The sequence below is a fragment of the Pezoporus flaviventris genome, unplaced genomic scaffold (genome assembly GCF_033815535.1).
Source record: "Pezoporus flaviventris isolate CSIRO_AGI_PZ_B2104156 unplaced genomic scaffold, CSIRO_AGI_Pfla_v1 ptg000070l, whole genome shotgun sequence".
Lineage (NCBI taxonomy): Eukaryota > Metazoa > Chordata > Aves > Psittaciformes > Psittacidae > Pezoporus > Pezoporus flaviventris.
Window position 1 is genome coordinate 3,061,679 of NW_026892618.1, and position 16,859 is coordinate 3,078,537.

At 41.1% G+C, this 16,859-nt stretch overlaps 1 protein-coding gene across 1 annotated transcript in view; it reads right to left on the reverse strand.

The window, feature by feature from the left end:
* STK38L (serine/threonine kinase 38 like) overlaps window positions 1-16,315 on the reverse strand; it is a 48,709-nt gene extending 32,394 nt beyond the window's left edge. Inside the window, exon 1 of the mRNA XM_061472130.1 lies at window positions 16,163-16,315. The gene's annotated coding sequence lies outside the window, so the exon portion shown is untranslated. The remainder of the gene's footprint in view (window positions 1-16,162) is intronic.
* Window positions 16,316-16,859: the final 544 nt, after the last annotated feature.

The following is a 16,859-nucleotide window of genomic DNA, read 5'->3' on the forward strand; positions in this document are numbered from 1 at the left end:
CACTATGCAGTTAACACAGACATAATTTGTACTTGAATAGTTTTATGCTTATCCAAAGAATGCCAACAGCAAAGACGTAGAGAAAGCCTGGTACCTGACCTACAGTAACACACCAGGAATATCCACCTTAAGGTCCACTATAATTTCTCAGTCAGTCCTCTCATTCTACTCAATGACTCTACCAGAAGAGTTACCAGCAAAGGTATCCCTCACACAACATCTAATGTTGACTTGAGTTTATTTCTGCAAAATAAACCCACATTAAACTCCTGGCATTTACAAGTGATTCAAATGTTGAAATAATGAATATTTTCTGTTTTCTTTTTCTAATTGCAGATGGTCTATGTACAGAGGAAGGATGCTTTTGTGGCTACAACACAGGAAACTGCATAAAGAAACAGATGAGCTGGATTCTATTTTATTTCCCATATGCAAAAACAAACCCTACAGAAAAAAATGAAATAAAGAAAAAATGTACTTAGGGTGTGCCTCAGTTACCCTATGTGAAAACAAATATATTATTTCTGTTCCTAGTGGGTGATGAACTTAATGAGTTCATACGAACAAAGAACCTGGGCTCTTAAGAGGAAAGATGCTAAAGAAGTATTAAAAATTATTTATTAAGCCATTCCGGAAACTCATTATTTAACCCAGCCCCAAAACATGTGGCCCCTTCCTTGCTATTCCACTTCCCTGAGCTGCCCATTCAATCAGATTGGACATCGAACAAACCCCTACAGCTGACTGCAGAAGAAGCATTAATCTGTACATAGTGGATTTGGAAGGGAGTTTTATGGGAAAAGGCAATAGAAAGGACAATTAAATATTAACATACTGCAAGTGGCCAAGTTTGGTGATACCGTTTCCAGGTTGATCTACACTCAGCCTTGACGAAACGTTGCTATTGTGAATCTAGCTGAACGTATTCATTTGTATGACTCCCCAGTCAATGTTTACACATTCTGTTGCTCATATGCAAATAACATTAATCAGCTGTCTTTTAAAGTACTGATAAATAGACAATGTTTGGAATGTTTTATCAGTTTCCTTGTAAAGCCACACATAATATCAGGAATGTAGTTTGTCAAATTGGTATAATACAGGGTGAAAGAGAAAACTTCTCTATTTCACTATTCACAAGGAAACAGCTGCTCTGCTATAATCTCACTTCTGAAAATACAGGGAGCACTAAAAAAAAAGAGAAAGAAATCTAATAACGTAGTATTAGTACAGCATAAAAAAATATTTACATCTGTGATTCCTCAGACAATTAATTATTGTGTCAGTTGAGTCTTAAAATACATTTCAACTTGCTCTCATTTGCAAAAAGAAAGCCAAGTAAAATCTCTTATTTTAGAAGTACCCCACGGCAGTCAGAAAAGGTCTGTGCAAAAATAAGCACTTTTCACTCCACAGATAATGCCCCAATTGATACTGAGCCCTACCTCCCTAGCCTAGATGCGTAATAAAAATTTCATTACTCTCCCCAGATATAAGATGATAGCACAGGGATGGAGGCTAGTCTGTTTTGTGGTTGGGGTTTTTTTTCATCCCCTTGAGTAAAATCTCACAAAATAAATCAGTAATAAAATAAATTATGGAAATTTCAGCAAATCCTGAAAGCACAGGGAAGCAGCTCTGCTGGTAGCCTCTGGGAGGGAAGGTGTGCCCTCCCCCTTCCCAGCATGCCCAAAAATGCAGAGGGCTCTTGGGGTTGTTACCAACCCTCAAGCTGCTTTCCTCTCCTTTCGGTTATTCCTCACATTAATAATGCCAGAAAGCGTCTTCATCTTCCCGTAAGATGGAGCTGCAAGCTTTATTCTGCTTCCCTGTGTGACATACCTTTCCCAGAGCCTCCAAGCAAATTATGGTTTGCTCCTTTAAAATATCTTCCACTCAGATTGTGAGGTAATTTGCAAAACTGAAACATTAAACGCATCATCTTGGAAAAGCAAGTCCGCAATTGTATCACTGCTGACTACAAAGGGAAGTAAACCCAACCTCAATCCTGGGAAGACCCTGAGGGCTTATGAGCAAGGGAAGAACTTGACCAGACAGCCCTGCTTTGTAACAAGTATCTACAGCAGCCTGGGGAACAGACCCCTTCCAATGCCACTCAATTAGTAGTAGAAATATATTCAAGATAACATACAGGCTTACATAATGCTCTCCATGTATAGATGTGAAAACACAAGGACTGATTTTAGAAACAGGGAAAGTGAGGCATAACAAAATGAATCAAAACCACCAAATTAAAAGAATATATGTATGTGTATATATATATATATACATATATATTTAAACCATGCAGCACCACACCAGCATCTGAAGCACAAAGAGTAGTTTGCAGAAGGTGCCAGAAACCTGAAGGAAGAGCTGAGACATGGAATCACTGCATTAGTCCTGACTCTTACCTCGAGTTTAGTATTACAGTCAGATCAGGTCAGCACTGAAGGAAAGGCAAGCTTTTCTCTGGCAAGCCTTCACAGAGATATGCGTTCAAAACAAAGTGTATGCACTTAAGGAACATAAAATGTTTTATGGAATCCTATTTTTAACACCAAATGGCACAATGAACTATGGAAAAAAGATAGAATTACAGCAGGAAACAGAAAAAAAGTTCAGCTGACCTAAGCCCAGGGGTTTCCAGAGGTGCAACTGCAGAGGAGCTGTCTACTTAAACCACCTTTTACATGGGCTGCTACTGAGGAAGCACATTCTTCATGCTCTTCTGGAGAAAACCAAACTGATTCAACTATGCTGTGAGCAAAACAAAAGGAGTCTGTGAATTCACACACAAGTTTTTGCATGCACCTGCAGAGATATTTTACTAAGATGAAGCCAGTGGATTTTATTACTGTTGAAATTTCAACTGCCATATGAAACTACTCAGAAGTCAGTTATTAGACCCTATACATGCATGCAAGGCTCCACAACTAGAAGTGCACCAGGGCCTTGCTTGTACCCATCTTCTTCTGAAAAACATGTCAACCTCTGTTCTACCAGTTGTAGTGGTGGAGTCCTAAAACAGTCACCCTTGCATTAGGTACAACAAAACATCTCCTCTTAGTGACTTTTCATATCCACTGACTACAGAGCACAGTTAAGATGATTAACTGGCTCAGATGTGCAATTTTTAAGCACCCAAAGGTAGACAGGTGAATCTTGCCTGACAGCTGATACAATGCCAACTCTCATTGTGATGAGGGTACCTGGTATCTTTGGATTTAGCAGTTTGCTTCTCCTGACCATTTCAAAAGCCTGTAACTGTTGCCCACGTCTATAATTGGTTTCTCAAATAATGTTTAGAAACCCAGCCTCATCCAATAATAGTCCTACAGCAAACAGATTTGCTTGACAGTTAAAATGTGTTTCAAGGGCCAAATGAAACCAAAAAAATAGGTGGCATCCCTCTCCCACCCCCATAGAGCACTGGACTCTCCAGCAGAGGAAAACCAGGCAACTGATTATCATGGGGATAGATGCAGCTCCCACCAAACTCAAGACAATTTGAACCCAACTGTGGTTTGAGCATCTTGTAATTTTTATATCCTTCAGCTCCGGGCACCTCACAGACAGAAAATATACTCTCCACATGAAGAAAAAAGATGAAGATCTGAAGCTCCCTATAAAGTGTCTGCTAAAAATACCACTTTGGAGACATCCTTTGCCAAGTAACTGCCAAACCTTCAAAGGCTGAATTATAGTGTTGAAATATTTGTAATACAAGTCTGTTGTGTTTCTTGTGAAGGATGGCTGGCAGACAGAGATGGAATCCTTCAGCTCAAAAGCCTGGTCCAGGCAGTAACTGGAAACATCTCTTTGGTGGCTTACGTGAAATGAGTCAGTGGATCTCAGCCCAGCTCTCAATAAACCAGGAACCACACCATGAAAGCATCTGTAAGAGTCACTTCCTTTGTTTGATACCACTGTAAAGGCCAAGGACTGAATAAGGTGGGAAAATGAATTATCCTCTCTCAAAATAGCGTGTTCCTTCAGAACACAAATTGCTTTTACCTAGCATCCTTGCTGAAAGTATCTCAGTGTGTTTTTACAAAATATGAACTAATTTAAATATTTCTAAGTAATATATATAACCCCACACTTTCTCAGTAGAAAGAAACAACACCTGCTGACTTCCAACATGCCAGAGCCATGCAAAAGGAGAGCAGGCAACATGAATATTCCTATCCCATATGCTAACTGCATTCCTGCTTCCAGAGCCAACAAAAAGTTTAAGAGCTCCCAAGTATTATTTCTTTAAGAAAATTTAACATACAAACATAGGCTTACCTTGAACAAACTGCTCAATTTCAAGGACTCACATCATTAGGAATATTTGCCTTTTCTCTTGCCAGAAAAGGGGCATGAAGTAAGAAATCACAGAATATACAAACTTAGAAAACTAAGTAACTAAGTATTGTTACTAAAGTAACAATATTTTAAACTTGCTTCAAGCACACAGAGTAAGTTTAAGAGGACACAGATAATATGGGATCAAAATCTTTGACCATGAACATCAAACTTGATTTCTCATAATAAATCCTCACATGTGCAGAAAGCATCATACAGATACTAGTTTATTAAGTTTGCTAGAAATCAAAGCCATAGAAGTCACAAATAAAATTTAGAGTAATAGTTTTTTAAACATCAGTTGAGTCTATTAATTAATTTAACCTTTGGTGCACTCAGATGTCACAATGTATCCGAATATAAACACACTTAATATTACCTGGATTAGTGCTGCTCCGAAAATTGAGATGCCAAGTTGAGAGAACAGCATGTGTTTCATTCAAAGAAGATGAAGGCCTTCTGAATTTTGGTGCTTTGTAAACACCTGCTAAACTTTGATTGAATGGTGCTTGTGAAGTACGCAGGGTCAAATATGGTCAGTATCTCAAAAAGCACCAGATCTTTCAATGTTGAAAAAGCACTTATAAAAAGATCTTGGTACATTCATGTATTCCCTCTTTGCTTGTCACTTCAAAAATGTGCTAGGTATCCACAACATAGGATAGATTATCCTTTGTCAGTCCCCTCTCCCTCAATGTTGATGAGAATTATACCCACAAATTCCATATGCGTAGTAGATTGAGCTTTGTATCAACGAAAGAGGCTTCTTCCTTAGAAGCAGCATTGACTGAGGTATGAAACAAATCCAAGAATTACAAAGAAATTCTCAACTGTTTCATTTGTATGTTAGTTCTTGGCAAATATTAATTTAGATCCCCTTAACTTGGAAAGCCATTATAATGTATTCAAGTGCAGCTTCTTTGTAAAAAGTAGGATTAGCCAAATTTTGTTTCCATCAAAAATCCTACACTCTTGGTCAAGCACAAACTCCATTCCTGATCTACCCAAGGAAGAGAAAACAGGAGGGAAAAGCATAAGCAGGTGCAGCATTTGTTATACCACAAGCAAAAAAAGCCCCTATTTCCCTCCCTAGTTGTACATATATGATGGAAGCCTACTTCTGTAAGTGATTTTATCTTGTAAAACTGGTGCCTTGTTGACAAGATGATCACCACCCTTGAACAGAAGGAAGCTGCACCCAAAGCACCAATTCAGATGTTCCAGACAGAAGTCTAGCCTTCCATCCAAGACAAATATGGAGCTTAATCTCCACTTCTTTTACTGTGGTTTATTAGCCTGCAATATTTGGAGAGGACTTGCTTTATGATTTAAAATGAATGGGGTTGAGCAGGCCTTACTTAACCAATATCTTTGCGGTAAAATTCAAACTTGCCTTGGCAGAAAAAGAGAGGGAGGGAAAGCACTTAAGATTCCACAATGACAGAAGAAAATCTCATCATGCAACTGCATTCTTCTGCTGCAGTCAGGCAGACGCAGATCACCATCACTCTCTAATGTCCTAAGTAAGTGTGCAGAAGCTTTTATCCTCAGTCTGTATGGCAGTGTTCTTTAAAGATGACATGACTACTTCAGAGCACTTATGCAAAGGAATCAAGAAAATACATTTACACTGCATTTCTTAGGCGGAGAAGATGACAGTCAGATAGAAAGAAGATACTGTCAGGACTAGTTTCAAAAGTGAGCTTCTACATGAAAAAAATACAAACACCAAAGGGTTTCAGTTGTGTGTGTGTGGTTTTTTTGGTTTTGCTTTGCTTAAAGAGAAATAATATAACTAAAATTGTCCTCGTAATTCTTCTCTTGCAGGCTTTGATCCCTAAACAAGACAGGCTCATCGTATGCCTGGGGGTCAAAATCTGAAACAGAGGTTGGACTGGAAACAAAACCAAAATAGGCTTTCCAAATATTACTGCTCTTTTAATAAAAGGGGCAGAGAAAAAAATAGCTAAAAACTTTTATCTTTACTAGAGTATAACAATTTATCCCTAATTACCCCATAATTACTTCCATTTTCATTTTTTATTTTCCACTATTCTTTCAATCCTTTCAAATGCAGTGATCTAAAATACACATTAAAAAATGGATGTGTATCTATTTTTTTTCCTGAACGTTGCTGTAAAGATTATTTTATAAAGCAGAATGTTATATTGCTTATTTAAACAGATAATGGGTAAGCATATTTCCTCGTTGTACATTTTACACCATTGCCACGAGTTTTGCATCTTCCTGAAGAGCGAAGGTGAAGGCAGCAGTATTTTTGACAGGCTCTAAGGAACCTCTTTTCTGGTTTCCAGCAAAAGCTTTCAGAAAAGCTATTCTGTGAGAAGCTAGGCTGCAGCAGAAGCTGAGTAGCAATTGAAATCAGTGGTGGAGGTCAGGGTATTTTCATACACATGAAATTTTCTCATGTCTGGTTTGGATGATATTCACCTATTTCTCCTGAACATTGAAAAGGATTTTTTGGTCTTTTTTCATTTGACACTACACAACTGGCTTATATGTCTGTGAGCAAGAGCAGAGAGTTAACATAAAACAGGTGCCCTCTGGGATTAAATAGGGCTTAAAGGTATTCAAGTACAAGCCTGATACTTCGTAGTTACGAATCAACACAGCTGTAAAGAGACTGCTTTCAGTACGAACTTAAAGCAAGTGGCATCATAACAGCAGGCAACATGGCAGGTTGTACCTGGATGCCTCCTGAAAAATCAAGTGGAAAGTTCCTCTAGGTTGCCCTACAGTAATATCAGCACCACTGATATTGATTGAAAGAGTTGGATCAGAGCTGCAGCACATGAAGTCAACTTGAACATCCACATATTGGTTAACCCACTAAACATCCATGGTCAGATTCACAGCACTGTCGAGAGATTGGTCATATCAGTGCAGCATTCATTTTGCACTTCTCATGGTGCAAAGGCTAGAGCAGAATGTCTCGGAAGGCAAGAGGACATATCACCATTCCTGTCACAAGAAACTCTGATATAAGCTCACTCGCATTTAAATTACTTCCCAGGTGTAACCAACCATCCGGAAATGCCAAGATTTATTTACTCAAACTGATCAGCTGGTAAACATATTATAATCGTCACTCAGACAGCCCCATCCTTCCATATATAGTACCATGCCCGCACAGCTGAAATGCAGGTTTTCATCCCACACATTTGTTCTCCTGTAACACTACCTTAGCTACATGGCCTCAAGACTTTGGAGACAATTTTGCATTACCTTGTGCACCTGGGGCTCCCAGTGACTTCAGTGTGTTCCTTCCTGTTGAAGGAATGAATGAATGTTGCCTGTAAACACTGCTAATTACTGAGAACTAGAGCTGGTCCAGAAATGGCACATGCTGCGATGTAAGAAAGAAGACAAAAAAATTTCCAGTTTCTTTGAAGCTTTGCCAGCAAAGCTTGAAAATCTAAAGCATCCCATTTCATTCTTCTTCCCTTTATCACTGGCTCACAATAAGAAAGACAGGGAAAGAAAAGAAAGGAAAGGGAAAGATTTAACGGGGCAGGGAAAGAATCCCTTTGTCTAGTCCACTGATCTTCCAAACCAAAGTAACTTAGGTGGTATTCCTAACACTACAGCCCATCATAACTTAGTGATTTCCAACCTGTGATCCACAGACAGTGTCAGCAGCATGTGGCTGGTCAATGGGACCGGAGCGTTTTTTTAATCAAAGGTGTATGGTGGAAGTGCGCTGTGGCCTGACAGTAGTCTGTGGTTCACTGGACTTGAGAGCCACAGCCTCAACTTCTGCCGCTGTGTGATCACTCCATGGCTTGTATAACTCAGCCTCAGAAACAGCTGTTATACTCAGATTCAGCTGAAGAATATCAGGGAGAGCTTTATTTTGCTTCACTTCCATATGTATTTCTTTAAGCAGATACCAAAGGTCAATTATGTTTTATACTACACATGCATGTTTTTATTTCCCTCCTATAAAGATCCCCCTGATGTAATCACAGAATCATAGAATAGTTAGGGTTGGAAAGGACCTTATGTCTGTATTCTGCTCTTTGGGCTTTTCAGATAATTCAAAACAGTCCCTGGTTTACACATTTTTATTCTTATTATTGCTATTTTGCCTGACTTCAATTTCCAGTTGGAATGATCCAAAGCATAAGCAATTAAAGGAGATTATTCCAGGTGTTAACATCATGGAAAAATTACGAAAAAATACCCAAACCAAAACAACAGAGAAAAGTTTCTACTTACTAGTTATACAACTGAGCAGTGGGGTCACCACATCCAGAGCACAAGTGGGCTAAGATGCTCACATAATACATATTTTATACGAACTTTCTCTCTTTGTTAAATGAAACTCCCTGACAAGATAAACAGGACAGAGCAGGGAAAGAGCCTCCATACAATAAGAACCCACCTACTATACTTCCATACAAAATGGTCCTCCATCTACTTTGCTCACGAGATTTGAGAGCTGAATTCATGGAGAACAACTGTTTCAATGAATCTTGCTTCTCTTCCCCTAATCATTACTTCATAAGATGCTACCTATGCCTGTTAACATTGGGGAAGGACTAAACACTAAGACTTTACCAGAAATTGCATTTACAATATGAACAGGGTTGTTTTGTTTTGGGGAGTCCCCCCAAACTTGCATATGACTATTTCCTCTCCTACAACATTTGCAGAAGCCAAGATTCATTGCTTATTTCATAAAGTAAGTTCTTTTAAAGTGTAAGCAGGCAGCTTTAGTAAGAGAAATTTTCTTCAGGCACAACAGAACTTTTGATTTACAGAAGTGAAATATGGCAAGTTAGTCATGAAGAACATTGACTCACCTCTCAACCAGAGTCTTCTACCATTTTTTTGAGCTAAGCAAGCATAAATAAAATCAACAAAACCTCGTGACAAAGATGTACACTGATGACACCAGAACCGAAGCTTGACAGTCAGAATTCACTGCGATGCACTCAACTGCTTTCTGAGACATGCCATTATTAGATCTGAACTATAAGATGACCTTACTTGGTAAGTCTCACCAAGTATATCTGCTACAGAAATATCTGTTATTCAAAAGCCATTACTCCACTAAGTAGGAATGTGTTTAAACAGTTGGCTGTTACATATTCTTAACAGCCATGTCTTTCATTGTCTTTCATTGCTGTATGATTGCTTAGAGTACCAGAGAGAAGCTCACATGCAGAACACAGAATTCTCTCATAGTTCCAGATTTTAGAGCTTGTTAAACTATACTTTTAATTATTGTTAAACAGACTTTATCCTCCATATTCAGATTCTACCATTTGTAAAAACAGGTACTCCCATCAAATCCTTACCTTGTGATTGAATTTGCTCTCCTTTCCTACTCTGCCAAACACTAAGTACCATGACACAAAAGAATCCAGTTATCTTAAACTTCAGAAAACAACAACTGCCTTTAAACAATGCAGTACAATGCTTTTGTCCGTGGAGCTACTAATATAAGCTTTCCTCTTCATACAGGACTCAGTATGCTAAAAATTAGTGACATTTTAAATGGAACTATTCTTTAATCATCAGGCTGATATTTGGCTGGCGTTCTGGTTACCTCCCTTATAAGGCACCAGTGAGAGGGAAGAGCTGAAAACACATTATGCAACTATTCATTGGAAAAAAAAATAGTTAAAACAAATTTTAAGAAATGTCTGTGATAAACACTTGCAATACACACAGGAAGACAAAAGGAGTCTGATGCCATTAGTCTAAGGTCTGCTATTTCACAGAATCATAGAATGGCTTGGGTTGGAAGGGACCCTGAAGATCATCCAGCTCCAACCAGCTGCCACAGGCAGGGACACCTTCCACTAGACCAGATTACTCAAAGCGCCATCCAACCTGGGCTTGAACACTGCCAGGGATGGGGCAGCCACAGCTTCTCTGAGCAGCCTGTGCCAGTGTCTCACCACCCTCATAGTGAAGAATTTCTATCTAACATCTAATCTAAATATACCCTCTTTCAGTTTAAAGCCATTCCCCTTGTCTTATCACTACATGCCCTTGTAAAAAGTCCCTCTCCAGCGTTCTTGTAGGGCCTCTTTAGGTACTGGAAGACTGTTGTAAGGTCTCCCGGAGCCTTCTCTTCTCCTGGCTGAACAAGCCCAACTTTCTCAGCCTGCCCATAGGAGAGGTGTTCCAGTTCTCTGATCATCTACCTGGCTGATTTGGAAAAGAAGAATTTTTCCTGAAAGGCTTTCCTCAGTTTTCATGGGAAGAAGTGGAACACTTAAGCCTGTGAGCTGCTCCTGCCTTCTCCACATTTTGGTTCAGATGTAGCTAATCAGCTAAAGAGGTAGTTCTGCACTAGGAAATAAGGAAGATACCGGGCCACACTGTGACCTGTCACCCTCCCCTCTGTGCTCAGCTGTGACACATGGAAAACCAAGATGGCTAATCATAAATTCAGCTTCAGACAGTGGCAAGGGAACTCTGTGGCTAGATAATCTGCATCTGGGCTGGCCTGTACAAAACAGCTCTCCTGAGACCATGAAATATTGCTTGGAATTTAACTATCAGTTCAGCTATAAGTAATTTCTTTTTTTACTAGAGCACTTGTAACAACACTGAGGTCTCTATGAAGTGAGGTTATAGCTGTTCTGGTGTTACATGGCAGTTAAGCCAGGCTCTCTCAATATTGGATTCAGCTCTACTCATTCTGTAAAAAAAACAAGTAGAAAACAGTGATTTGTAGGAAAGGCACACCACCAAGCCATCCCCCACAGGTGACTGACTGGTAGTAGTGCCAGCATACTCAAGGTTTGAATACATGGCAGTAGCAAACACTGACCCTGGAAAACCCTTTCCTCACAAAGCAGACTCAGAGTCTCCTAACTGGCAGCAGTCTAGCAGGAATAGGACATAGCTGTCCTCTGGGCGGATTCTCAGTGATGCTGACAGAGGTTCATGATAGAGCACAAGTGTGCTAGACAGGTTGTCTTACTCTCTGTTGCATCAGGGAGAGGGAGATGGAGCCTAACCTGGTACAATCAGCAGAGTCCCCTAAGCACACACAACTCCCCACTTGTAGCAAGCCACTTCCTTTTGCTGTCTGCATCCCTCTTAGCAGTACAGTTAGAGTAGTCATGTGCCTTTCTGAAGTTATGACTTCCATTCTTTCCCCTCCTAATTTAAACTCCTCTGTACGGAAGCTGGCTGTATTTGCAACTCTTATGGCTTGGCAAAACCTAGTGTATCTTCATTTTAGTAGCATCCAACTTAAGCACAACTGTCTTTCTCATAAACTTTATTCTACTACGGTGGCTCATAAGTAGGACCAGAAAGACATACTTGGTTTAGGGCAAGGTACCCACTTGACTGAAGATTTCTAATTGTTTGTCTGGGAAGTGGTTTGCTTGGTTTTACTACAAGGAGATTTAATTGCTAAAATTTCTTGGCACGTTTTATAGATGCAATAGCAGTGCCTCACTTAATGTGACATTACACACAATACTCTCAGAGAATTGTAAACTGCTATCTTTATAACACATAGTAGAAGGAAGCCTTGCAACCTTTCCTCTATTCAAAGATAACAAAAAGGTTTTATTTGTTTCCACTTCTGGGGAAGGAAATGTAACAAATTCCAGTATGCCAAGATCTTTGCGAAGCAAGCAGCTCCTCTACAGCATGCCAGCAATCACAGGTTCAAACTTCGGAACATTAGAGTTACAGCTAATCTAAATTGCAATACAGTAAACACTCTTCCTCTAAACACAGCTCCTCTCCTCATATAGATTCAAGTTATCCCCTTAGTTCCTCCCTCCCATTCATTCTGCCGCCTAGGATAAACTCAACCTCTTTGTGCAACCTGTTCACATCAACTATTACTTAACATTGTCTGTTCCTTACTAATAAAAGGTGAATAGTTGTCTCTCCTTTTCACTACTTCAGAAGATTCTTCTCTTGTGAAGTCCCATAAACCCAGTCTACAATTTTAATCAACCACTGTTCCTCTTTACTAGCAAAAATATAGAAATTTATTTATATATATTTATGCAGAATTTTATTTAAAATATTTTAATAGAATTTAAAAATATATATTTCCTATGACAATCAAAATCTCACATAAGCAGTCTTCTGAAGTTTATTACATTAGAATTCTAGGTATCTCCTTTCTTCATATTCTATTCAGTTACAAGTCTCGAACTCATATGTCAGCTGACAAATTGCGAGTTTGTAGGTATAAATAAAGACATACATCACAAACTAAGTTTCAAATCTACAGTTCAAACCATAATGCAAAATCAGATAACCCTATATTTGAAGCAAGATTAATATTCTTTCCTGATCCACTGTTTTGCTTTGCTTTTTTAAGTTCTATCAAGTAGTGAGATATTAATGCAAGGCTCACAAAATTACCAGATTTCACATGTAAAAGACAGTATTAACTATGACGACTGCCTATTATAATGCTTCCCATGTTGATAAAATTATTTATGACAAGGAAAAGAAGTTTTTTCTGATAAATTCATTCCCTCCCCTCAGTCCCATGTTGTCTCATTCTATTGTTTCCTCATGCAGATGCAGGAGCTATAGGACTGCCAAAAGTTATTCTGTAGTTTTACACTACAGAGCAGCAGGACCTTTCATACCAATGAAATGATCTACTCTTTGTCATCTGGCATCAACCAACTTCTGATCCTTCAAGGAAAGATCCCTCCACCTTAAATACAGTTCACCATATAGATCCAATACCATGCTCTAAATAACTCCTCCCTGAGTTCACACCCCACAGCATCAGACTGGGTTACCCTTGGTGTTACTCCTTTTTTTGCAAAACAAAAGATGTTGTTTAGTCACCAGACTTCGAAAAATCCTGCATCAACCCATCCCAAAGAATTAGCTGTCAGTTGTTTATCAAACCCACATTTTCATGCTACAGTAACCCAATTACTACTGATGGCAGGTCCGCTCTAAGTGCAGCTATATGCTGAAATGAGCTACCAACAAGAGAAGATTAAATGATTTGGTGAACAATAGTATGTTTGATTTATGTCAACTGTCGCTAAGACACATAAAGCCTCTTTCAGAGGGACTAAAAGCAAACCATTTACCATATACAGCTTAGTAAGTAGTCTTTGTGTTGATGAATGCTGTATACAGAGAAGTAATTCTTTTCATTGTAATTTACATGTCTATCTTGCATCTCCTAGAATAAAAATACCAAAGTTTAGCAATTGATTTTACATTTTAACTAACCCTTGGCTTAAACTTGGTGGGAAGAACATTTTTATTAGAATAAAAATGGATAGAGCAAAAAACTGAATTTATAAGGAGAAGGTAAGCTTTAAAACCAAAACAAACCCATTGCCTAGGCAGATAAGAGTGGACAAAACCAGTGCTCCTCAAACTGTGACTAAGCTCCTTGTAGTCGCTAAAGGATTCAAGAGGGATCCCAAAGTACAGAAGGTAACTTATTAAAAACCTCTACCCACCACTCAAGCTTCAGGGGTATAAAGATAGATGAGCTCAAAGGAAGCTATACAGAAGTCCTGAGAGACTACAGTTAGGCAAACCTCACCATGTGCAAGAGAAGCTATACATACACTGAACTCCATTCAGCATGCCATCCCATATAATTCCAACCAGTACACCAGGGACACCACTAAGCACAGGACCAGATTCTCAGAGGTCAGCACCACAAGTTTTGCACAAGCAAGTCCACAATGGATTATCTGACAGAAATCCAAAGCTTCTGTTCTCCTGGGAACATAACCTCATTGCGTCCCAAGAGAATAGGCCTTGTCCAACTCCATTGCAAGTTAATGATAGGGTGTGAGTTTGTTGTTTGCTTCTTTTTAAGAAAGACTTTCTAAAAAAAAAAAAAAAAAGGAAAAAAAAGAAAAGGCAAAATGAAATAAAGCATGGTACCTGTCCACTGTAAATATTAACTTCTGAGTTCTGTTTAGCCAGTGGTTTGGGAGTTTATTTTCTCCTGAAATGTTTGAGAAATAATTTTGTAATTTTTTAAAGCTCTGTTAAGCAATAACATTTAAACTGAACATATACTACATTGTGTACAATGCGAAAAATACCTGAGTCCCAGTTTCACAGAACTATGTGAATTTTATTTTTATAATTCAAGACACCTTTTAAAAAAGGCAGGAAAACATGCCTACATATAGCCTAGAAGATGAAATTGAATCAATTCTATTAGATACAGTAGCAGATTTCTCATATGCAGCAAGTGTGGCCACTGCTTATCACCTCTCAGAATAGTAGTGTATGGACTAGTATTGCCATTAACGGCGCAGGGTGAAAGTAAGATTGATACTGTTTCATCCCTAAGATTTTCAGCAGTTTTTAGGATTTCTGTTTATGTCCAGGCATCTTTTATGGAACACGCCCAACCACTTAGTGAGATTTATTAGAGTTATATACACTCACAAACAAGATCCCTTTACTGCAAGTGACTTCAGAAAAACTGTAATCAAAAGACTGAATTGGCATACCTGACAAATCCCAGCACCTGTAGCCTCCAAAATAAATTTCATGCCTCTTCAGCAAAAAGCAAGTAAAAGCAAAACAACATTAATATAACCCATCAAATACCCTACAGGAAACTTTTTTTTACTTCAAACTTCAGCACTGCTTTTTATTCAGAAGCTACATCAAGGGTCATTTATTCCTATTCCGTATTTCACGCCAGGAAATCAGGTAAGCAGTATCAATGGTGGCATGCCTATACCTGCTACTCTAACCCAAGACATTTCAAACTAATTAAAACCAACAAAACTACAAACAATAAGGAAAAAACAAACAGGAGACATAGGTCTTCCACTTAACTTTTATCTTAGTCACTGCAAATTGCCTAAAGATACAGAGCACGACCTGGGCTGTCAAATTACGGGCCCAATCCCAAACTCCTTTGGCTCAGGACAAAAGCAGGTTTTGGATTTGTGCATCTGAGAGTGGCAACTTGTGAGTTCCTGAGTTTTTTTCGGCTGGGTATTTTTGTTGTTGTTGTTGTGTTTGGGTTTTTTTGTTCTGTGTTGTTTGTTAAATATACTTTTCAAGCGCATTACATGGATATTTTTGTCCCTTTATTTATTTATTCACAGAGCGGGCAGGACACCCGAAAGCCACACTACCTACCGTGGGTACACCCCACCCCACCCCGCCTCACCTCAGGATGGCCAGCAGCGCCTGAGCCTGACCCTCGCAGCACACAGCACGGCGCTCACACCCGCCCGGCTTCACCTCCTACCCCACCAAGCTCGCCTCTGTCCCCGGCACCACCCCGGGGCATCCGCGGCCCCTAAGCCCGCCGCGCCCAAAAGCCGAGCTGCCGGTGGGCTCAATCGTCGCCCCCCCCCCCCCCCGGGGGAGGATGGAGCGGCGGCCGTGGCTGGGTAACTCCAGCGCCTCGCTGGCTGGCGGCACCCACCCCGGGGAAACGGACGGGGAAAGTCAGGCAACTTGTGCCTCTGGCAGGAGGCGGCAGCCCCCGCTCGCCCGCCAGGGGCAGGGGAAGAAATCACCTGAGGGGCAGCGCGCCGAAGGCAGGCGGGCAAACTGCCTCGGTGGCTCCCCAGCCGAGACCCACCCCCGATCCTCCCACCTCCTTCCCGGGCTGATCGGCAGCCGGGGCTGAGGCTGTCCTCCCTCAGGCTCTACGGCGATGGCTGTTCCTGCTGCCTCACGGTGGGGGGGAGGAAGGAGAAGAGGGAAGGCAGAAGACTTCCAGTCTTCAGTGACAGGGTCCCCATTCCCTCCGCACCGCTCCAGGGGAAAGCCTGCTTCCCCACCGCCGGGTCAGAAGGCTGCGCCGGCTCGCCGCAGCACTCACCTCTCCTCGCTCGCTGCTTGCAGCCGGCGCCTCAGAGAACACAGCCCCCTCCTCCGCGCTAATGGCAGGAGGAGGAGCAGGAGAGCGGCGGGAGGGCCTCGGCAGAGCGATGTTTACTCGGCGGCTCTCGCGAGAGTCCGCTGCTGCTAAGCTGCGCCGCGGTTGGCTGCTGCCGCCAGCCGCCGCACCGGGAGGCAGGTACCTCAGGAGCGCCGCAGCGGGGGAGTGTTCCCGGCGGCCCGTTCTCCTCCTTCGAAACCGGCCCAGAAGCGGTGACCGGGAGCGAGCGGCCTCGCTTTAGGCTCTTACTGAAGTGCAGCCACCAGTCCTGGCACCCCACGGGCCGGACGGAGTGCCCGTCTCTTCAGCCCGAGCATCCGGCTTAAGCCCTCGCTCTCGGCAGGCTGTGATGATCGAGGTTCACTGAAGGGCTTGTAGCTGTGGAGAGCTCTCCCACTCAGGAGGGCACTATTAAACTTTCTTTGAGCACACGTAGGTGCCCGGGTGCTCAACCAGAAGACAGAAGAATTATCTGGAAACTGAGTTTTCAGGCCTTTCACTTTTGTACCCTTCTGTCCCACCACTGAAGAAGTACAAGTGTGGGGATGTTTGCACAGGTTGCCCTGTGAAACCGTGCTTTGGTGTTAGTACCACCTGATCATAAAACGAAGCAGCCAGCACTTACAGAGAAAGCTGT